This window comes from Zingiber officinale, chromosome 8A (genome assembly GCF_018446385.1).
Source record: "Zingiber officinale cultivar Zhangliang chromosome 8A, Zo_v1.1, whole genome shotgun sequence".
In the NCBI taxonomy this organism is placed as follows: Eukaryota; Viridiplantae; Streptophyta; class Magnoliopsida; order Zingiberales; family Zingiberaceae; genus Zingiber; species Zingiber officinale.
The window spans coordinates 51,534,255-51,559,238 of record NC_056000.1 but is presented as its reverse complement, the minus strand read 5'-3'; the positions used below and the strand labels follow the sequence as shown (position 1 = coordinate 51,559,238).

General features: G+C 35.5%; 1 pseudogene; it reads left to right on the top strand.

The window, feature by feature from the left end:
- LOC122010795 overlaps positions 1 to 23,538 on the top strand; it is a 29,196-nt pseudogene extending 5,658 nt beyond the window's left edge.
- Positions 23,539 to 24,984: the final 1,446 nt, after the last annotated feature.

Genomic DNA, 24,984 nt, shown 5'->3' with positions numbered 1-24,984 from the left:
ATATTTTTTAAACCTCCACATAATATATCTCTCTCCTAATTAAAAAAACACCACTAGTATTATATTTAAATTTAAAAAATTATATTAATTAAAAAAATAAAAAAAAGTTAAAGAAGCCATTGTTTGTTTTTTTAAAATAAATATTAAAAGAATATTTTAATATAAAAATTACAAAAGATAAGAACTACGGAACCCCTTCTTCGCTTAAAATAAAAAATCTCCCTCCACTTGGGAGAGAGGTTTTTAAAAACCGCCAACTTACTCCGTCTGATGGCCTAAGAAAGGAGTTAGAGTCTGCATTAAACATTCTTTACATTCATTCTTATCTTACCTTCCTGAGATTATGGTATAGTAGTAGGGCATTCAAGTTGTCTCCTAAGTATCCAGAACCCCAGCTATGATGAATTTACAAGAATTTTTCTTTAAAATGGGACACACAACTAAAGGATGTTGGACTCTTGCCCACTGCGAGCATTTCTCGATTTATCCTGATGACTGATAGAAAATTTTCAAGAGACTAGATTGATCATCCCAGACTCGATGTTACCTAATCTGATTAACACTTTTTTTTTTTTATTTTTTATCTTACCTGAACTTATTCTAGAATGACCGAGACTTTCTCACCAATTTACCTTCGATCCCCATTAAAAAAACTTAAGTAAAGCCTTAGGGACAATACGTGGAAAAATAACATGAAAGTGGAAATTAAATCAGGAGATTTATTCAGCTTTAATTATCGAATCTAGACAAGGGGTACGAAATAACACGAAGTATTATTTACACCATGCCTCACCAACTTGGCTACATCCATGGGCTATCAAAATGGTAAGACGCCTAATATTTAAGTAGTAATTTAAAATATTTTTATTATGTTATTTGATTATAATAACATATAATTAAATAAAATGACCGTTTTATTATTTGAGGGTCTTTTATTTATTTTGAAAAAAATTCATTTCAAATATGAAAAATCTTCCATGTCTCCCTTCATCACCTGCGTCCAACTCTACCTTTTTCATTGGATAGCGGATCCAATAATACTAACAGCTGTTAGAATAGACTTGTACGTGCACTTCTTAGATTTATCTCGATAGTTGATCGAATATTTTTATGAAATTGGATTAATTATTTTAGAATTAGTCGAGCTAAAGACTTAGATACTTGGTGTTAACTAAACAAATTTTACATTTAATTTTCATCTTCGATAACCAACTCATTTGTAACGCCGATGTAGAGGAGCATAGCTTGGAGTTTTGAGACCGTTTTGATTGACGGTCATGAGTGGACAAATTTTAATTGATCATAACTTTTGACAAATATCATAACGAGATGTACTATTCATCAAATCAAAACTCGTTCATAAATCTATGGTTGATTATCTAGTGAAACCCATAACAACCTATGTTAGAAATATTAGATCATGTTTATTTTTAAATAAACATGATAACTGAATGAGGAAAAATAAATTGATTGTTATCTCCAGCCATTAATATTTGAAGAAGGATTGAACATTACTTTGTTGCTTAATATTTTAGAGTCTTCTAAACACTTCAAACTTGTTCTATAGATGATGTTGCTATTTTCGAAAGATATGTATGTTTAGGGACCCTAAATACCACTATTTATAAGGATTTATTATCATCATTGAGTCAATCATTAATATTATGACAAATTATGACAAAATAATCATACAATATTAAAAGATATGATAAAATAATTATATCATATTAAAAGATATAATATTCTTATTAAGGTAAGAATTCAATTACATTTAAATCTTACAATATATGACCTCTTTATTAGGACAAAAGATTATGCATAAATAAAATCTTAAAAAATATGTGTCACTCAATAAAGAAAGATTTTAATTAAAATAAAATATTTCTAATAACCCAGCCCCAGATCCAAAATACGATATTTAAAGCCTTTTCGGAACCTCCAAATATTTTTTTTTTTATCATAGTTTAGGATTATTTTCATCTTCATCATTAAGTTTTTGGAAACTATTTATTTGTTATTTTTGGACAGTTTTGACCAATATTAGTTTTTAGCCGTAGTCTCCTTTTTCGGGAACAACTAATTCTTCTTTCCTATTTCCTGATATATATTATGCTAAATTAATTTATTGTAAAAGATTATTTCCGATATTCACAATTGAATTAATGAGATCAATAACTTACACTGAGTCAAACCCTTTCACCACAACAAATTTGATTTTCCGCAATGCGTCAACAACAACGCATATTTATTGCGCGTTGTTAATAATAGTTTTTGCAGCCATCCAAATAAAGCGCATTGTGGATACTATTATATTTTTTTATATAAATAACAACATATAAAAATAATATAATGTTAAATATAATGTTAACAACGCTCAATGCATGTTATTAATATTAATTAATAATAGAGAATTTGCAGAGCGCAGGATATGCTATTAAAAATACTTTTAACAATGCATTTGCAGAGTGTAGGATACGTGGTGTGTGTAGATTATATATGTATTTAGGTATTGTTGGACGCACATCTACTTGTATTTCATGTATATAATCTATGTTTATTGCACCCTATTTCATTATAATGTCATACTTCCATTATATTATGTTTAGCGATCTGCTCTTTGCATATTTTGATTGACAGGACACATATTAAAATAAAAACAGAGTGAAAACGTGCTAAGGAGAAGCATGTAGAGAAGAGAGCAGAGCAGGGCCATGCCTCTTACCTCAAACGTTGATAGTATTAAATGTAAGTTGATTCATTGAAGTATTGATGGAGTTGTTGCAGAAGGTCAAATTGCATCCACATAACCAAAAGTAAAAAATGCACCACATTCCTCTTGGTGGAGCTTGTTGAAAAGTTTGTATTGATAGAGTGTTTGTGGACAAGGTGGACCTAATTTGACCAAATGATAAAATAATTTTTCTCGAAGATGCAATAGAAAGCACAATTGCTTGGTTATCTAAGTTTATAGTTTTTTGTGATTAAGTTACTGATTTTATACATTTTAGGAAAGTACTTATGCTATTAAGTAAATTTGTGTTACTGGTTTGAAATGTTTGCTAGTGAATTGTTATTTTGTTAAAGTGTCATGTTGATGATTATTTGTGATATTATAAATGTTTAAGTTTTGGTTTTATAATTGAGTGTATATGGTATTATAATTCTTTGTGGTATTCTTATGTGATGTAATTGTGGTTGTATATTTGTTGTATTATAATTGCTGCTATAAAATGCATCCGCGGCATGAAGCTGCACACTGCGGATTAATGTGTGTAAGTTATATAAGTTTTTAAACATTCTTTGATGCACATCTACTTGTTTGTTGACCCAACCCCTTCATGAGTATAATCTATGTTTGTTGCATGTTATTTCATTATTATGTCATACTTCCATTCTATTTTGTTCGGAGATCTACTCTTTACATGTTTTGATTGACAAGATGTCATTTATAGTGAAAATGGAGCAAAGACACACATTGGAGTGAATATAGAGAAGACTAGCAATCTGGTCGTGCCTTGGTGCACGACCGTGTGCCTGCACCCATGTCACCCACGGGTATGACCGTGCTTGTGTACAGTCATGCCCTAGCACAAACAAAGAAGCAGGGGCAGGTGTGCCCTAAAGGCACGACCGTGCCTCCCACCAACAACCAACAAGGGGTTGTCGTGTGAAATCACACGATCGTGCCTCCCTTCCAGAGATAAATTAAGATCTGACCGTGCCTCTCCAGCCATGGCGATTCACGCCCAAGAATTGCCATGGTGGAGAAAACAAGGGGGTCGTACCCCCTTGCTATAAAAGGGGTTTTCCTCCCCTTTTCTTGTATATTTGGCTTGGGGATCCACCCTCATTCCTTGGGGAAAGGTTCTCCCCCTTGGGAAAACTCTATATCATCCATCTCCACTAATCCATCCACATCTAGAGCTAAGATTTTATCCAAGAAGCCCAGTGATGCATAGATAAGCATTCTCTTCTCTTTACTCGAGTATTGAGTTGTATATTCTTATTCCTCTTGTCTCTTAGTTGTATTTTCTATACAATGGAGTAGTTCTCCATATCTATGATGTAGAAAGTAGTTGTGATATAATGTTGATGTATGAACTATGTATTTATACATTTTCTTGTGCAATGATATGTTTATACCATGTTCTATGTGTGTTATACTTTGTATGTATTTGAAAAAATGTGTGTGAGGTCAATACATGTAGATGTAGGATTTTGTTCACTGTGTAGAGGGGATACTTTGATTTATTAAACTGGGGCCCTGTGACAAAGGGTATCATCCTTGAAATGGAGGGCAATTCTTTACAAGGGAAGCTAATTAGAGTTTAGAGGGTTTCTCCCAAATTAATATTAGGAAGTAATTTGTATAATATAACGATTGTATGACCGAAAGACCCTGTGATAGAGGGTATCCCTTTAACTGGGCTTTCTAGGTTACCTCTTCTACTTAATTGCATTAATCTACCGTTAGGAAGTAAATCAGTTAACTCTAGATATTGTATGATGGGGGGGGGGGGGGGGGGCTGTGACAGAGAGTATCCCTTTAATCGGACTTTTTGGAGTTGCTTCTTTACTTAATATTATTAGAACTTAGGTCCACTCTTCGGTGAGACCTACATGGGGTTGTGCCGAACTTTAGTTAAAATTTCTACATGAGTGTAAGCATGAAGTTAGGTAGATAAACAATGTATAGAGACATTAATTGGCATTATAACGAAACTGAAATCCTAGAATTGATTACATTTCACTTACTTACTGACGATGTAGCCGTGCACTTGTGACTTTGTAACACGGATGCACTTTACAGCAGCACGTGGCCACACACTATGGATAAGCGCATCAGCAACGCACGATCGTGTATTGCAGAAAAGTGCATCCGCATTGTGCAACCATGGGTTGTGGATGCACTTTTCCGCAATGTGTAGCCACACATTATGGTTGCACTTTTCCGCAGCACACGACTGCACATTGCAGAAGCGTTATGACTTTTACCAATTTGGAGTTATACAACGTGCAGTATGCACTGGAGATAGCATAATTGCACACAATAGAAAATCATATTTATTATAATATTTGCCTTCTTTCTTCTTCTTCTCCACGTTCCTACTATCAGAGTATTCATCACCTAGCTCCCTCAAGGGTGTCTCATTTTGATAATCTAAGTCTCACTTACTCACTTTCCTCCTTGCTTAGATAGATATATATTGAATTTTATTTTAATTAGTGATATAATTACCTAGTTTATTGAAGAATATTTTTTTTATTAATTTGCATATTGTATTTATTTTAATTTATATATACATTTAGTTTCAAATTATGAATTTAATTGTTACTTGTTAATATAATGAAGGTGTTAGTTGTAAATTATAATTAGTTGCATAAACATTGAAAATTTTAAATTTAATAAGTAAATTATAAATTACATTTACTTACATAAATTGATTTGTTAGTTGTTGTGTAATTTAAGTTTGAATTTATTTTAAACTTTGTAATTAAAAATTTTTAGGCCATCAAAATCTATATTGTTGATTAACTCCATGAATATTCAACTATGTAGAATTAAAATTTGAAAATATTCGGACTCCAAAATTCATATTTTTAAGGTATGTTGTCCATAACTTGGTCAACGTAGTCCTCTCTATGACTTAGTCAACCTAATCCTCAATCGGTACAACTTGAGATGGAATTGGGCCAAATTAGCCGACTCATGCCTAAACTTGGAGAAACTCAACTGGCTCTCGATCGAGTTCAATTTGAGTCAATCCTGAGTCACATCCAAATCATTAAGCAACCTTGAGAGATTCGGTTGTTCTTGCCAGTAGCCTTAAGGGATGCGATCATTTACGCGGCAACAATCCCAACGGACATGATCATTAATTACGAGCTAACAACTCAAAGAGATATAGCCGTTATGCATCAGCAATCCTAAGGGATGCAATTGTTAGGTGTAAGTGGTCCCAAAGGATACAACAATTATAGCATATTGCCAGTAGCTCCAAAGGACACGATAATTATAATTAGTATTTTTATTTTTTAAATTAACAATTATCTATGTTATAATTTCGACATTCTTATTTATTTCTTTGTAAGATGTTATTTTTATTAATATTAATTATCTTGAGTGATCAGCTTTTCAACCAGAGAGGAAGAGTCAAAATTTGCGAACGTCAAAAATTTCAAAGGAAATTTTTATTCTGAGGTCACGGTCTCCGATTCTGTGTTAGCGAACGATCTTTCTAGGGAAATAATAATAATAATTTGAAACGATATTTATATTTATAAGGAATCAAATTCATGTCCCTAGGATTTAATTTGAGTTGGTTATCTCGATAGAGTTGCAGAATGGAATAAATATTAATTTCAGATGAAGATGAGAGAAATATCTTTCTTTCCATATAGTGATATCGGTTCAATTTCTTTATTTATCTTTATATAAATAATTTTGGAATCGACCGTGTAAAACGATCAGCAATCAACAACATCTAGAATAAAATAAAATCTCTTTAAGATCTACTCGTTAAATAGCCTAAATTAATTAATCTATTAATCCAAAAGTTAATGTACCCTTCAGTTTAATAGAGAAAATTCAGTTGCATTCTAAGGAAGGTTTCTGAAGCATGTATAACTCCTATGACAATATGCGTTGTCTCTTAGTTTATCCCTCTATAATATTTTCATCGAGTCAAAATAATATTCATATTCAAGAAAACAAACAAAGAACACATCATGATTCAAAAAAGTAGTCTGATTTGTGGTCTCACCATCTTCGTCCTTATTCTAGCTGTCATGGTGTCTCCAACTGTTTCGATAAGAATTTCTCCGTCAACTGCGCCAGCTCCTTATCGTAAGTAATTCTTCTTATAAGATGCTATTTAAAAAAAAATTGGAAAAATAACAACAAATTTTATTATTTTTAGATGCTTATGAGGATGAGGAGATAACTAAAACCAATTATGGTCTTGAACTCTATGTACCTTGGTGGGTTTATGTACCTAATTGGGGGTTATGGTGATGAGATCTTTCTTTTAATGTATTCGAATTCCATTAGACATATGAATAATGGAATTTGTTTATGAACTTGTGTGTCGCTCTCTAATAAGATTTACCTTTGTTACAATTGTCAATATCGTCAAAGAATTATGTAAAATGTTAAAACATCATTTATTTTTCTTCATATATCACAAAGTATCCTAACTCCATTTTAGGTATATTTTTTTTTTCTTAACTACAAGATTTCCTCGTAATCTAATGACGATGTTAAATTTCTCCCAATAGTACTATTATATAGATTCAAGCCCCCATTTCGATGAAAATTTTCCAAGTCTTTGTTTAAGACTGTTGATTTTTTGATATTGTGTAATTTTAGAGAAATGTGGGATAAAACTTAATCAAACAAAAAAGATTTGATTGTTAAATAAAATTACTAATGATCTCAAACATAGAGTCTCGCCTAATTAATTAATAAAATGCACACAATTTGCAAATAAAGTGGGAAATCAAAGGAATTTTAAATTATATGGTAAAAAGTAAAGTTAGTACTTCGTTGAAAAAAATGAAAAATAATAATCAAAGGGATATCAATGGATCACAATTTCAAAACTATTAATATTTTTAAATAACAATTAGTAAAAAAATATTTATTTCAATATTAAAATTATTAGCTATTTTTTGTAATGGCAATAGCCAATAGGAATTATATTCACCCTTATTTATTTGTTATTTGTATTAACATTAGAAATGTTAGTGATCCCTATTTATTTGTCTTGCTGTGCAACTTGTGAGAACACTTTGGAAGATAGAGGGGAAGGGTGATTAACTTTAATCACTTCATTAATGATTCATTGTAGTGGAAAACTCAAAACAATCACTAACATTTGGATTTATTTGGTATCCATCTCATTGAGGTGACTAATCCAAGGATCCAAACCATACACACACTCCACTATAAAAAAACACTCCTTATCGAAAATAATTCAGAGGTGGAGAAATCTCATACAAGCTCATATATAAGAATACAATGAAAACAAGATGTAAATACACAATACAAAAGAAAACCTTGCTTTCTTAATCTCTTATTACTTGAAATGCCTCCTGTGGCCTCGAAAATGTAGCAGGACTTCTCTCAGAATCTTCTAAGAACCTGTGATGAAGAGTAGAGAAGAAACGGTGTTGAATCCCCTATGAAAATGCCTTTTATCTCATGATCTAGGGTTCCCAATCGATTGCCACATTAGATTTGTCCATTCAAATCTCACAGCAGCTCTTTTATGCTTTTCCCAATTGATCAAGTAGCTTCAATCGATCAAGTTCAATACAGAAGCTTACTGTTCACTCGCAATTTTCTCCCAATTGATTGGATGCTTTCGTAATTGATTCAGCACAACACCGTGCTTCATGAAACTCTACTCCAATCGATTGACCAATTGATTGGAGAGGGCTAAATCGATTGACTAATCAATTCAATAGCTCTCTGTGCTCTCGTGACGTGTGATCTTCCTTAACCCACTTGAACTTTCCTTTACCTAACTGTAATTGTTGGGATTCAATCAAAGTCCCACATTGGAAAGATTTGAGAAAGATCATGGGGTTAAAATGATGTAGGATATCTCCATTGGCACGAGGCCTTTTGGCTATTGCCCAAAAGCAAAGTCATGATGGTCTAGGCTCAAAGTGGACAATATATATCATGTCATTGTGAAGATATGTGGGCATCCTTTAAGCACAACAAAATGGTATCAGAGTCATGATCCATACCAGATGCAATATAGGGTGGCCTTGAACGAAGTTGAGGGTAGGCCCGAAGCTGGTCATGAGTGACCAGATGCTCGTGGGGAGGCCCTGAGCAGGTCAGGGTGACCAGATACTTGTGGGGAGGTGAGTAGGTCATGGTGATTGGATGCTCACAAGGAGGCCCGGATTATGAGAGTAATTGTGGTCCTTCTTTTGAGGGGAGGATTGTTGGGATTCAATCAAAGTCCCACATTGGAAAGATTTGAAAAAGATCATGGGGTTACAAGGATGTAGGATATCTCCATTGGCATGAAGTCTTTTGGGTAGAGCCCAAGAGCCAAGCTATGAGGGTCTAGGCCTAAAGCGGACAATATCATGTCATTGTGGAGATATGTGGGCATCCTTTAGTCTCAACAGTAATTAGGATTTTCCATTACCAATGTGTTGTTCTCATTGATCTACTTGGACTTTACCTTTGCTTAACTCTCGAATTAGGATTTTGCCTTCCTAACCTCCAGTTAAGACTTTATTAGTTAAGTATCCAGTTCTCCATGACATACTTGACTTCTTTCTCATATATTTTCAAGTATCCGATCAACCTTAACTTACTTAACCTCTTTTCGCATATTATCCAAATATCGAAACTCAAGCACGAATCCATTCAAGTTTAGTCAAACTCGTCAACCTTGACCTAAGGACGATTGCACCAAACAATCTCCCAACAATTTCCTCTTTTTTAATGTTTGACAATATGTTTAAGTTAGTCTAACCCATATTAATCCAACTCTATTCTTCATCTCATGTCAAATCATGAATGTGAGCTTCTAACTTAAACCATATATTTCTCTCCCTTTGACACACACCAAAAACTCTTTACCTTAAGAGTCAATTTTGTCAAACTTAATAAAAATCTCATACCTTTTATTGTATCCTATGCTCACTCTAGATCATTCATTCGTTACAATGAAGATTTCCAATCTTCCATTGTCTCCAATGCTTAATCTTGAGTATTCATTGCAATGAAGGTTCCTAACCTTCCATTGCAAAAAAAAAAAAAAAAAATCTAAATCATACTTTTAAGAAGAAACTTCCCCTCAAACATGCTCCAAACTTCTATCATTGCATAAATAATTGTTGGTACCTCGTGGTAGTTTTGATGTGATCAACCAAGTCAGGTTAGGCCATGTTGGTGTTTAACCTTGTGTCTAAGTGTGCAGGAGCTTAGGAGCACAAGAAGTCAAGCGGAAGACGCGGCTGGCGAAAAGGACGGCACGGGAGAGAGCTGACGGACTCGGTGGGTCCGAGGGACGAGATGCTGTGGAAGAGTACACCGGCGGACGAGAAGGAAGTGTGCGGTGGTCCGAGGGATGAGAAGTCGGAGTGGAAGCCTACTCGAGGATAAGGCCGGAAAAAGGGTTTGGGTGAGCCCTATTTCGGATGACCGCAATCATCTAGGCGATCAGAGTAGTAGAAGAGCTAAAGGAGGATGGAAACATTGCTAGAGGCGCCTTCAAAGGGAATTGAAGGCGCCTCCGAGGCTCCTCCGTGCCTCACTATGGAAGGCGCCTTCCAGCCCTATGGAAGGCACCTTTGACCAGGCTGATTTTAACCGTTGCCAAAGGATAAAGTTTTATCTTTTGGTGCCTCGCTGGAAGCGCCTTTCAACCCTATGGAAGGTGTCTTTAAGATGCAAATAAGATTCTACAGGGGCTATAAAAAGACCCCTGAACCTAGGAAATATGTAACAACTTCAGTATTCATTTCCTAGTTACTTTCTGAGCTTCCAACGAGTGAAGAGACTTCTTCGCCTTCAAAGAAGGAGATCTTTAGTGCGTTTACTTGCCTTAGATTAACAATCTCCCTGGTTGTAACTAAGTAACTCTTTTGGCCTCGTTTTTTGGTTGTTCATTTATTCTATTTTTTTAATCTGAGTTAAAAGTCGAGGAAGGTTTCTCTTAACAGCTAGTTCACCTCCCCTCCTTCCGGCCTACCTAGGCCAACAACATTGACTTGGAGTTCTTAAACCTCTAAGTCTAGGAAACCTAAAATTGAAGTTTTGAGGTTAAAAGTTTAATATTGAATACAAACCTCCTCCTAAACTTCAAAATAGTCTCCTTTAACCACTCCTTTCTTGTTTTCATCAAGAAAATTATCCTTAAATATTTATCAATGTATTTATTAGGATTAGGGATGGTTAACTTGACTAAATATGACTTAATGGACTGAAATCAAACTATTTCAGTCTAAATCAGCCTTCTTAATGTTGGGATCCTTTGGATGGCTAGAGAGGGGTGAATAGCCTCTACCAAAATCTTAATCTTTTCACAAAAATTCTAAGCGAGTTTGTTAGCGCAGCAGAAAATAAGCAAACAAAAAGAAATTATACGAGAAAAGAACCAAGCACCACTAACACAAGATATACGAGGTTCGGGGATAACTTGCCCCTACTCCTCAGCGTGTCCGTAAGGTGGACGAGCCCTTGATCTTCGGTAGATTACACCCCGGATGACACCGGCTAATGAAGCTCTCCTTCTCGGTGGAGAAACCTCTCCACAAAGTCTTCGAACAGATTTAAAATGAAGCACACAAGACTTACAGATCACAGTGGCTCAAAGAAAATCGAAGTAAGCTCACAGCCACGAAGATGATGAAGACAGAGTCCAAGAACACAGCAAGCTCTCAACCGAAACACACACAGCTTTTCACTTGCTTCACGTTTTTTTCTTCTTTCCAGTATACACTGCTTCTTATGTCTCTGCATTCGATCAGCCTGCACCGGATCGCTGCCAACCTGCACCGAATCCCTGCTACAAGCTACGGCGTTGCCAATCGCTTCTCTTCCTCTTCTGATTCTCTGAGCTCACACCAATAGAACCACGGTCTTCACTGGTGCCTCTGAGCTCAAACCAATCACCAGGAGTTAAGCCAATCGCCGCCTGATCACTGCCAGAAACACAGCCAATCGCAACCTGTAGCCGTTGCTGCTTCAAATGCATTTGACGCAGAGAAAGCAGTGGAAAGAACCTTTGTCTCATTCCTTTGATGAGGCTTAATTTGAAACTAAGCACTGGTATGGTACCTGCAACCTGTATCTCCAAAAGACTCACAGCAGAAGGTTAAACAGAGATGGGCAAAAAGAAGTGCGAATAAGAAAATATCAGAGAAAGCGTATGCACAATGAACTTAACTGTGGATCGGTTAGTAGACCGATCACAGACCCTTGGACCGATCAAACAACAGCCTGATCGGTCTGAGGCTGGTCTGATTGGTCGTAGCGACCGATCAGATTGGATGTGGATCGGTCCATAGACCGATCCAACGCCCTTTTTCTCAGATTGCACTCAGTGTGCTACTGAGTGTTTCCTGATCGGTCACCAGACCGATCAGAAAATTTAGTCTCACTAGATCGGTCTGCGGACCGATCAGTCATCCAAAGTATCACTGGATCGGTCTGTTGACCGATCCAACGCCTATGTGATACTAGGATTGGTCCGAGAACGAGCTACCGAACCCTCTCTGACCTAATCCGGAGAACGAGCTGCCGAGCCCAATCCGACTTCGTCTGGTCCAGAGAACGAGCTACCGAGCCCTCTCTGACCTAGTCCGGAGAACGAGCTACCGAGCCCTCTCCGACTCCATCCGGTCCAGAGAACGAGCTACCGAGCCCTCTCTGACCTAGTCCGGAGAACGAGCTACCGAGCCCTCTCCGACTTCATCCGGTCCAGAGAACGAGCTACCGAGCCCTCTCTGACCTAGTCCGGAGAACGAGCTACCGAGCCCTCTCCGACTTAGTCCGGAGAACGAGCTACCGAGCCCTCTCCGACTTAGTCCGGAGAACGAGCTACCGAGCCCTCTCCGACTTCACATGCCAAGCTTCCATACTTGGACTTTTCCCGTGCCAAGCTCCCTGCTTGGACTTTTCACCAGATGTCTGGTCAATCTTGACCTATCTGGATTTCCCTTGTCTGGCTTCACTCACCAGGACTTTCCAACTACCTGGCTTCACTCACCAGGACTTTCCCTTGCCTGGCTTCACTCACCAGGACTTTCACCTGGCTTCACTCACCAGGATTTCCCGAATCAGGTCGACTCACCTCGGGTCAACCAGGTCAACCTTGACCAAAGATTGCACCCACAATCTCCCAAGTTTGTATTCTGTCAAACATTAGAATACAACTTTTCTACTCTCGTCAAACATCAGAATAGAACTTTTCTATTCTCGTCAAACATCAAAATACAACTTGAGTCAGGTCAACCAGGTCAACCTTGACCTAAGGTTGCACCAACACTTAAAAGATTAAAGATGAGAATCAATCGATTACAACATCTTAATCGATTGGATTAATCGATTAAGGAGTGTTAATCGATCACCTAATCAATTTCGCGAGCCTCTGTGCTCACGGAAATCCTTCATAATCGATTGGTGTACATCAATCGATTAACTAATCAATTGCTGTATCTGATTTCCTGATTTTCGATTTTAGCCTGAAATTTAGAAATCCCTAAATCATTCTACGATTTTCCAAAAATCATGAAAATTTACATAGATAATATTTATGTCATGTACTATTAAGGAAAAATAGTTTTCTATGAAAATAACACTCATTTTAAAAGATTGATATAAAATTAGAAATTATTGAAAAACTTTAATGTTTCACTCTACTTTGTATATACTTAATCAATGGTTACTCTTATCAAACGATAGGCTTTGATAAGGTTTTCTAAAGTGATTTTGAAATATTTTTAAAATATATTTTAAACCATATTTTTTGGGCTAAATGCACATGATTTGTACACTAGCTTTCTCAATGATGGGACTTCACATAATCCATGTATTTTGATGAAACTAAAAACTTAAATGAATGCATTAAATCAACATCTTGAGTTTTGTTTATCCTTCTAATATCTCACTTCATCTAATGTGTCTCAAAGGCACATACAAGTCAAGCCTATGGTATTGTGAGATGTAAAATGAGTTTTCCCTAAAATTAAGGGATCATTCATATCTAACTAGTCATTTAAACTTTGATCATCCAACCTAAGATGTCAATTCATGTCATTGCCCTTAATTAAAAGGAATTAAAAATAATACATGATAATGAATTCTATACATCAAATGTATATTTTCCAAAAAGAAATCTATCATATCTAAATGATGCATGTATAATATGATATATGCCATTTTTATATGGATATAAATATAAAATATGATGTCATGATATGTGATAGAACACACAATCATGGTAATTTTAACATAAAGAAAATCCTAGATTTTCTATCTAAGTATAACTAACTAATCACTAAATTTAAAAATAAGCCTAAGTTTGCCATTATTTTCTTAGAAATTACCAAAATCCCAACTTAATTTTTTTTTTACTTTTAACCTAATTGTGCCAATTTAATCCATCTCAATTCTTCAAATTTCATTAGTTACTTTTACTCTTCAAGAGTAAAGATTAAACCCTTCATTTTCAAGGTGTCACAATACCTTGAAAATGTCCTAAAGTGCTAACTTTACCAAGGTTGTATTAACTACCATTCTAATTTGAGTTGACACTTTCTAAACTCATCTATGGTGTAGAGTGTTGGAGCAATCCCAATGGTCCGCGAGACCATGTGTTTTGGTGTTTGGGCAAAGGGTTTAAGTTAGGTTCACCCTTGTATTTGATATGTGTACTTGAGTTGTGCAAGACTGCAGTATACACATGTGACTCAGGTTGATGGCTTCGGGTCCGGTGAAGGATGGAGCATCCGAGGGACCGTGGACAAGGCAGCGAGGACAAGGGCCGAGGGATGCGACTTCGAGGCGTACGCGAAGGATGACATTGGGGACGAGCCGCGGGCTTGAATGCATCCGAGGGACGAGAGCGAAAGGAAGTAGGCTTGAAGGCAAGAGGTCAAAGCTGCAAATGAAGCGTCAAATGAGTCATAAGGGTGAGGGTACGAGTGCATGAGAGATTGTACTCGGAGTAAAATCCTAGTTTTAGTGTTTTACTGTAGCAGTACTGTAGCGCTACTGTAGCAGTACTGTAGCAGTCGACTAGCAGCGAACAGAATGTCTCTGTTCGCTCGGTTAGTGTGGAATCGAGCCGTTGGGATGTAACGGTCGAATTTCCACAGAGGGCAGTCGACTGCATGTTTTGGCTGTCGACTGGTAGGCGGAGTTTTCAACCCGCGGCCTATATAACCAAGGCTTGAAAGCTTGGTTATCCCTGACGAAATTAGACTTGGTTAAGCTCTAATTAGTAGTCTACAAGTGCTCAAGAGTTTCCCTTGTGTCCAAGAGGTCTTGGTGAGTTTGTGGTGAGGTTTCTCCACCCACAAGGAGGTTTGAGCTAGCCGGAGGTCTTCCGGGGAGTAATCCACCGACGGATAGGGATCGTCCACCATACGGACAGCCGTGGAGTAGGAGCTTTATCTCTGAACCACGTAAATGATCGTGTACCTTGGTTTGCATTCTTTCCTTTAGTATTTAGCTTTCTACTTGCTTTGTTTGCATTTCCGCTTGCGCACTAACGTTGTAGAAAGAAGCGAGGATTTGGGGGCGCCGTCTATCCAACCCCCTTCAAGCCGGTCACCGATCCCCAACATAGAGAACATACTCTTAGAAACTCAAACCTATTGGTGCTCCTTGGGTATTCTAGGTATTTACTAGGGATAACTTTCCTTGATATCTTCTTAATGATATTCCTTGATTTTTTAGAAGTCTTGGTCACACTAGTCTCCTCAAGGTCAACTTTAGCGATAACCTCCCTTATAACCTTGGCTTGACTCCTAAACCTAGAGTCAGTTCCATAATCATATGGAACTCTATGGTACAAGGGCACATTCTTCTTGGCTTTTAGTTTGTATTTCAAACCTCTCTTGTCATTGAATGACTTTTGTTTTCCTAAACCTAGGTTTTGTTCTTTTGACCCCTTAAGTAAATTTTTCATTTTTAAGGGATTTTTATAATTTCTCAAGTTTTGACCTCAAAACTTGATTTTTCATCCTTAAATTCTTAAATTTTGATTTTCTATTATTGCTTGGGACACTTTTCTTTTTAAGCACATATTTAACCTATTTTAGTTTCTTACCTAAACTATTTTCTACCTTTTTATCCTTGGGTAATGTAGTCCTAGCATAAAAAAACTTATACTTTTCCTTATGGTTTTCATGTTTCTATTTTCATAATAAATAGTATTAAAATAATAAAAATTATTTGTAGCATGCATTTTATCATGATATAAATAAGTACCATTAACTAATGATACCTTAGTTTTTCCTTAGAAGCTCCCCCTAGGACTTGAGCTTCCTCCTTTCTTCTTGGTTAAATTTCTCCCCTTTAGACATTGACTCTGATAATGTCGTTTTTGATTGCAAGAAAAGCACACAATGTGCTCCTTGTCTTTTCGTATCATGAGGCAGACCTCCTTTGGCTTTTTCTTCATCTTGGGTGCCATTTGGGCATTCTTCTTTCCCAATTTAAAACACTTGCTCTTATAGTGTCAATTTTCTCTTCACTCAAAGCAAATGATATAATCTTTATTTTTACAAATTAAAATTTTTATACCTTTGCTTGTAGGGGTGACACTTAATCCTTCTTCTTGTTTTGGTGTTAATGAATTATGCGCCCCCTCAATCTTTGAGATGGATGCTTCTTTAATTTCTTTTTCGGATGTTGAACATCTTTCAACTTTTGAATTCTCTTCCTCTTAATCCAATGTGTCTTTCTCTTTGGGTTTGTTGTTGCTTTCCATTGAAGATGAGCCTTCATAAAGCTTTGCCAATTTACTCCATAGCTCCTTGATATTTTGAAATTCTCCAATTTTGCACAATATGTTGCTTGACAATAAATTAACCAAAAATTTAATTACGTTGTCGTTTGCCTCGCGCCTCTTGACTTACTCCTCGATCCATTTCTTCTTCTTAAGGAGCTTTCCATTTCCATCAATTCGAGGTTGAAGTCTCTCCATTAGAGAGAACCATTGCTTTATGTCTATTATTAAGAAATTTTTGACCCTTAATTTCTAAAGATCGAAGCTTCTAATTTTGAATGGTGGAGGTGCTCGGATATCATATCTGAATCCATCTTGGCACTTTATTTTTGAACTTAAGCTCATTGAATGATAATCTCTTGAGTTGTTGAAATTAGGGCTTTAAAACTTCTTCTTCTTCTTCTAGTTCATTGCTCTTTCAACGAGTAGTACAAGAAGAGCAGCCTCGCTCTGATGCCACTTGTTAAGATACTCTAGGAGCTAGAGGCGGGTGATTAGCTCCAATCTTTTTGTCTTGTTAATATGTTGCAGCAGAAAACTCGAAGCAATGCTAACACTAGGATTTATTTGATACCCATCTTCGTGAAGTGTCTAATCCAAGGATTCACACAGTGCACACACTTCACTATGCAGAACATTTATTCTCGGAAATAATCTGGAGATGGAGAAACCTCGTATAAGTTCACATACAATAATACAATGAAAATAAGGTGTAAATACACAATATAAATGAAAACCTTACTTTCTTGATCTCTTTTTGCTTAAAATGACTCTTGTAGACTCGAAAATGTAGCAACACTTCTCTCAGAATCTTCCAAGAACCGATGGTAAAGAGTGGAGAAGAAGAGATGTTGAATCCCCTGTGAAAACATCTTTTATCTTACGATCTAGGATTTCTAATCGATTGGTCTTACTCCCAATTGATTGTCACGTTGGACTCGTCCATTCAAATCTCGCAATAACTTTTTTATGCTTCTCCCAATCAATTACCTAATCGATTACGCAACTTTAATAGATCACCTGATCAATTCAGAAACTTACTGTTGACTCAGTATTTTCTCTCAATCGATTGAGAACTTTCCCAATCAATTTAGCACAACACTGTGCTTCATGAAACTCTACTCCAATCAATTGACCAATCGATTGGAAAGGATTGAATCGATCGGCTAATCGATTCAGCACCTCTCTGTGCTCTCGCAATGATTGCCCCAATTGATTGCTTAATCGATTGGGGAAGACTTAATTGATTGCTCCAATCGATTCAGACATTCTCCTTTCTTGCGACAAACAACTCCCAATCGCTCATATGATTGATTAGCTTTGGGCCAATCGATTACCCAACGAATTGCCCATCCATAGCTCACTTAATCTGAGTCTAAATTTCCCTTATCAAATATTCAATCAACCGTGACCTGTTGAGACTTCTCTATCAAGTGTCTGATTAACCTTTGGCCAACTTAGACTTTGCCAACCACCCGTAGGACTTTTGATCGCCTAGTGCGGTCTTCCTTGAGCCACTTGAATTTTTTTTCTTGCCTAACTATTGTTAGGACTTTCCTCTTGCCAACGTGCGGTTCTCCTTGACCCACTTGGACTTTCCCTTGTCTAATCGCAGTTAGGATTTTCCTTTGCTAATGTGTGATCCTTCTTGACTCACTTGGACTTTCTTTTACCTAACCACAGTTAGGACTTTCCTTTGCCAATGTATGATCCTCCTTCACCCACTTAGACTTTACCTAACCATCGAGTTTGGACTTTACATTATCTAATTTCCAGTTAGGACTTTACTAGTCAAGTATCTAGTTCTCCATGATTTATTTAACTTCTTTCTCGCATATTGTCAAATATCTGGTCAAATTTAATCTACTTGACTTCTTTCCACATATTTTCAAATATATTATCTAAAAAATTAAAACACAAACTCGAATCAATTTAAGTTTAGTTAAACTGATTAACCTTGATTGAGTATGATTATATCAAATAATCTTCCCACACTTAAATGAAATATCCGAATGTATTTAAGAAAAGTTATTTTTTAAAAAATATTTATTTATTTATTTATTTATTTTTAATCTATTAAGACACTGACCAAAGCAGATGGTAATTTTTCAAAATTTATAATATATTTTTTAAAAATATATATTTTTATATATCCACTATTGGAAAAAAAAAACTATATATATTTTATGACAAAGAATAATTTAAAATTCAAAATAATAATTTTAATTACAGAATTTCAAAGTAGGTGTCAATTATTTACACCGAAGTTAGGTAGTATTTTATATTGTAGTTCTTGCCCCCGGCTATAATAGTAAAATATTTATGTTGTCATCTAAATATTTATGATTTAATTTTTTGTTATGATAAATTTACAAAAGAACAATTCTAAATAAAGCGTGCAATCAAAGGATACTGGATTTCTTGACCACTTGCCATGAGCGTTTCTTGATTTATTTTGATGACCGATGAAAAAATTTTATGAGGCCGAATCAATCATCTCAGAACTAGCCAATATGATTAACGAAATTTATTAATTTTTTTTTATTGTAGTTCTTCGAACGACTACAATTGATGACTAGGTGAGTTGTGAGTTTTCATTCTAAAGATTCAAATAATTTGTTTTGAATTCCAATCATATAATTTGATTTAAAGTTTCAATACATTTTACATCAACTATGTAAGCATACACACCACATAGATGTGGTGCAGTGACAACATTTAGAGAGACAACTAAGTATAAATTAGGATTTGAATTTCACTAAGGACTAATATTCATAGATCGATTTTGACCATGCATAAGCTATACTCCAGAGGTACATGTCTTAATGATATTATATTTAACAAAAAAAAAAAAAGGTAAACATGCACATCTTAAATGAGATCTCTTCAAGATCTACTTGTCAAATAACCTAAATTAATTTAATCTAATCCATGAGTTAACGTGCCCTTAGATCAGTTTAATAGAGAAAATTCAATTGCATACTAACTCCCATGACAATATGAGTTATCTCTTAGTTTATCCCTATATAACAACTTCATTGAGTCAAACTAAATATTGATACTCAAGAAAACAAACAAAGAGCCCATTATGACTCAAAAAAGTAGTCTTATTTGTGGTCTCACAATCTTCATCCTTATTCTAACTGTCATGGTATTGGTGTCTCCCACTGTTTCAATAAGAATTTCTCCATCAATTGCACCAGCTTCTAATTATCGTAAGTATTCCTTCTTATAAAAAGCTATTCTTATTTTTTTAAAAGAAAACTGAAAAAAATGACAACAAATTTTATTGTTTTTGGATGTTTTCACGAATGAGGAGATAACGAAAATCAATTATGGTCTTGAACTCCTGGACCGTTGGTGGATATTTATTCTTGACTATTTTGGAGGGCGTTGGTGGTGATGAGATTTTTCTATATGTTTGTGTAATTGTGTGTGTCTCTCTAATTAATCAATATGTGATAAAACTTAATCAAGCAAAAAGAGATTTGATTGTTAAATAAAATTACCAATGATCACAATAATAGAGTCTCACCTAATTAACAAATGCACAAAATTTGCAAATAAAGTGGCAAATGAGAGGAATTTTAAATTATATTGGAAAAAAATAAAGTTAGTACTTCATTGAAAAAATGGAAAATAATAATAAAAGGGGATATTAATGGTGATGAGATTTTTCTATATGTTTGTGTAATTGTGTGCGTCTCTCTAATTAATCAATATGTGATAAAACTTAATCAAGCAAATAGAGATTTGATTGTTAAATAAAATTACCAATGATCACAATAATAGAGTCTCAACTAATTAACAAATGCACAAAATTTGCAAATAAAGTGGCAAATGAGAAGAATTTTAAATTATATTGGAAAAAAATAAAGTTAGTACTTCATTGAAAAAATGGAAAATAATAATCAAAGGGGATATTAATGATATCACAATGTCAAAACTATTAATATTTTAAAATGACTACTTGTAAAAGAATCTTTATTTTAATATTAAAATTATTAACTAGTTTTGTAATGGCAATAGGAATTATATTCAACTTTGTTTATTTGTTATTTGTATTAGCATTAGAAATTATATTTATCCTTATTTATCCTAATTATAGAATCAATATAGATAGTGCTGAGCATTCGGTCAAAATCAAATCAATCAAATCGAATAAATCGAAAATTGAACAAACCGAATGTTTTTAGAGCCAACCGAACTGACCGAAATTTAAAAAAAAACCAAATAACCGAACCGATATAATATCGATTAATTCGGTTTTAAATTGAAATAACTGAATTTATTTATTTTTTTTTAAATTATAAATATTCTAATATACGTATAACTCTAGCACTCTATTTTCGATTAATTAGAATTTTACAAACCGATTTATTCAAATATAAGTTATTCGAATATTATTATAATTAAACATTGTAAAATTAACTTGGCTTAAATATAAGTTATACGTATTATTTCAGATAATTCCTTAAATATAACTTATATTAATAGAGTACTAGAGATGGACTAGGGTTTTATTTTTAAATTCTAATTAATATTATTTCGGTTTAACCGAATAATAATTTCTAAAACCGAAACCAAACCAATATAATCGAAATAATCGATTTTTTTTTAAAAAAATTGAATTTTCTAATAGACCGATCCGAATTTTTAAATTCGATCTATTCGGTCGGTTTTTTCGATATAACTGAATTTTTGCTCCCCTTAAATATAGGTGAATATTAATTGTTAGTTGTGCAATGAAAACATAACATGAAATAATAACAATAAAACACAACTAAATACTTTCTTTTACGTGGCTCCAAATCACCGACTTCATGACCTAACTTTACACTATCTTTTCTCTTATTAGCAGGCAAAGAAATCCCTTACAAAAATTCTTACAATGAAGCAATAAAACAAGTCAAACTTGTAAGTAAAACAACAATAAGATTAAAACAAAATAAAGAAAATAATTTTCAATGTGGGAGCATTTTCTTTGGTCTTTTTCAAGCCTATCTTCCACCGGTCTTGACAAGCTTGCATTGTCCCTTTATTTATTGCCTTTGAATTGTCTTCAAACAAATTACAAAATGTTGTTATATGTGAGCTTAATTGACTACTCATTTTTCTAGTCAATTTTTTTCATTATCGTATAAGCTTCTTTTTAAGACCCGTGTGAGACACATGTAGTGAAAACTTAAAACAAAATACAATACAACATGAGATAATTGCTAACATACCTGATTTTACTTAGTTCACTATCTCCCAAAACGACTATATTTAAGAACTAGTTGTAACAACTACCATCATTAACTTTCTTCTTTTCGGATACCTTCCGGAGGCGAGGAAACCTCTTACAATAGGTTTTACAAGCAATACAACGACCCTGCCTTCCGCATCTGGCGACGACGACCCCATATCTGGCGGCTCTACATCCACATTTGGCGATGACACATGGCGACTCCTATTACGCATCTGGTGATCCCATGGCGCGCCACCGCACAACCCCGAGTCTGGCAGCGACGACCTTGACACAATTTAGTGTTATTGCTTATCTTATTTACGTATTTTACTTTTACTCATTTTACATAGTCTAAAAAGTCTCGGATGTGATCGGAGGGGATAATCATTTGCACTTAGCTATGGTTTTTCACTAATGAACACTCATGGTCTATATTCTTTGGTAGGAGGTTTCTCAAGAACTTTTGGAATTTAATTTTGTCCACAATTAAACATCATAAATTTGTAGGATTTTTGATATCCACATGGAAATTTGATGAATCTTGAGATTAATGGAATTCCATGGGCTTTTGTGCTTGCTTAATAAACTATAAGGTATTTTCTTTAAATGAATGCATTATTTTTTATTATGATGTGACTTTAAGATCTAAGTTAGCAAAACTTGCTCCTTTCTTTGATATCTCAAAAAAAATCAGGGTATTGGGGGGACCATTTATTGGACATGTAAGACTTACAGATCTCGTAGCCTTTGAAGGACTTCCATCATATTCTTACAAGATCTTAGTATAACTCTTGCACTAGGGGCGGGCATAATTTGATTAAAACCGGAAAAATCGACCGAACCGAAAAATTTGGATTTTTTTATTCGGTGTTTCGACCGATTTTGATTTAAGTTTTTTAAAATTCGATTATTTGGTTCGTTTTACGATTTTGACTCCCAAAAAATCGAGTAAACCGAATTGATCATATTATACTTAAAATATGATTTTTATAGATATTGGACCATATACGTGGATTGTACCTCTAATTATCATTTGTAATATAATAGCACAATCAAATTATATATTTATATATTTACTTATTGTTACCAGATAATAAAATTTTATTATTACTTTAAATTTATAATTATTTTAATAAATTGATACTTTTTCTTCGTCTCTAAACTAATATTTGTAGTCGCACAAAATCAATTTAATTTATTATATAAATCGTATATAAAAATTTGGACCGAATCGTAATAATATGGTTTGATTTTGGATCAAAGATTTTCAAAACCGAAATCGAAAAAATCAAACCGTAATAAAATAAAACTGGATCAAACCGGCCGATGTCCACCCCTATCTTGCACAATCCCTTGCTCACTATTCTGCTGCTGTCATTGAGTTTCCTCCTGGAGATAGTGCTCTTCTCAGATCTGGTTTAGAATCTGCTCGTTTGTTTTTTTTATCTGCATGAATATACTCCTACTGATATAGCTCACACGAAGAAAACCAGGGAATGGTGCAAGACATCTGGTTATTATGTTGATCCTATATTGTGACAAGAAACATACGATTATAGGCCTGGACTAACTCCAGTAGAGACACATGGTGCAATGGAACTTACTCCAGTTGCCTTGCCGATATTTGGAATACTTGGATGCAATCAACCTTTCATTAAACTTGCGTAGCTTTTCATTTAGAGTACTTGATAACATGCCATTGAGGATGGAGAAATTTCCTCCTCAGTTCTTTCAGTATGCTGTCACTCGAGACCATCATTTCAAGTAGCACAACATCATGCTATGACAGGCAAGCAAGGTGGACACATGCTCACATAGATGGAATGTTGTTTCCGGTAAATTCCGGAGTATGTAAACTGATCGTCGAGGCTAGTGTTTGACATTATCTCCGTAAACGATATTGCTCCGCTACGGTGCTTAACGGATTGTTGCAATTCGTTCCCAAGATACAACGACGACAATCGTCTCGGAATCGTAGCACTCCGACTTCCGAGACCAGCGAACCTTCTCGTAGGCTTCTTGGACTCTTGAATGCACAAGATGAGTGAGTGAATACTTGAGGAAGAGAAGATTAAGTTGAGTGATTTGATTCCAATCTGGAGGGTTCTATTTATACAGAAGGAAGAGGCTTTAGGGAGGGGTGTGACCTTTGGGTGGATTAATCTGGGCCGTCCGGACTGAAGAGTTATAACCCTTCACATAGCCCCTTTAATCTCATCCATCAGATCTAAGAGTTGTGACCCTCAGATCTATCAGCCATCGGATCTGGATCCATTGATCCGATGCTTCAGATCATGTCTCATCCCAAGCCGTCAGATCGTGACTCATTGTGATCCAACGCTCTAGATCGCATCACAAGCGATCCACCATACTTCTTTGATCAACGTTGATCAACGGCTGCCATCCGTTCGCCCAACCAACTGTCCAGTCATCTCTCTTTGCCCACGAGGATGCCACATAGGCACTGCCATGTCAGGTACTAGCCTGACACGTCACCCGAGTGCCATGTAGGCACTGCAATGTCACCTGGAGCATAAATTTAAGCTCCTCAATGCTCCTCGCGACGATGCGAAGTGCGCCTACAAAGCGCCCAAAGCGCCCATTGCGCACGTGCGCACGTGGCGGGTGGCGGGCTCACAGGTGAGAGCACCTGCTCGCCCCTGAGCAGAGAGTACCTGGTACTTTTCTGAGTTAACTCCAATAACTCAACATCATTAATAAGTAAGGAATGCACATCGGAAATTTCCGATGTGGGACTATTCTCCCTTGCATTTCCTTAATGAATAACCAACGTTATTTTGGGCCGACTTTGAACATTAATTTCTCATTCACCAATTTCTCATTCACCCTTAATCGGTTTTGAGCAAATTAATAGTCTAAATCTATCTACGCGAAACGTAGATTTCAATTTTGAAGTCAATTACGACTTTCAACAATTGATGGCTTCCGATTTTTCCTCCTCAAAATCGTATTGGTCCATTTAGGCCCCAATATCCAACAATCCCCCACATGAATGGAAATTAATGTAATGCGTGTATGCATGCTGACACTTTACAAGAGTCCAATCGATAAGTCACTGCATCGGGAGAGGTAGCTTGTGGCTTTGAACCTTCCGTAGTGGAATGCTATCGAGTATACTAGGCTGCGCAGTGAACGTGATGTCTTGAACTGCTTAGCTGTTTGTGTATACTAAGACAATAACACCCACACAGAGACCTATCTCACCTACTTTAGGTTCTCATGGTTGGTTCCGTTTTGGCCATG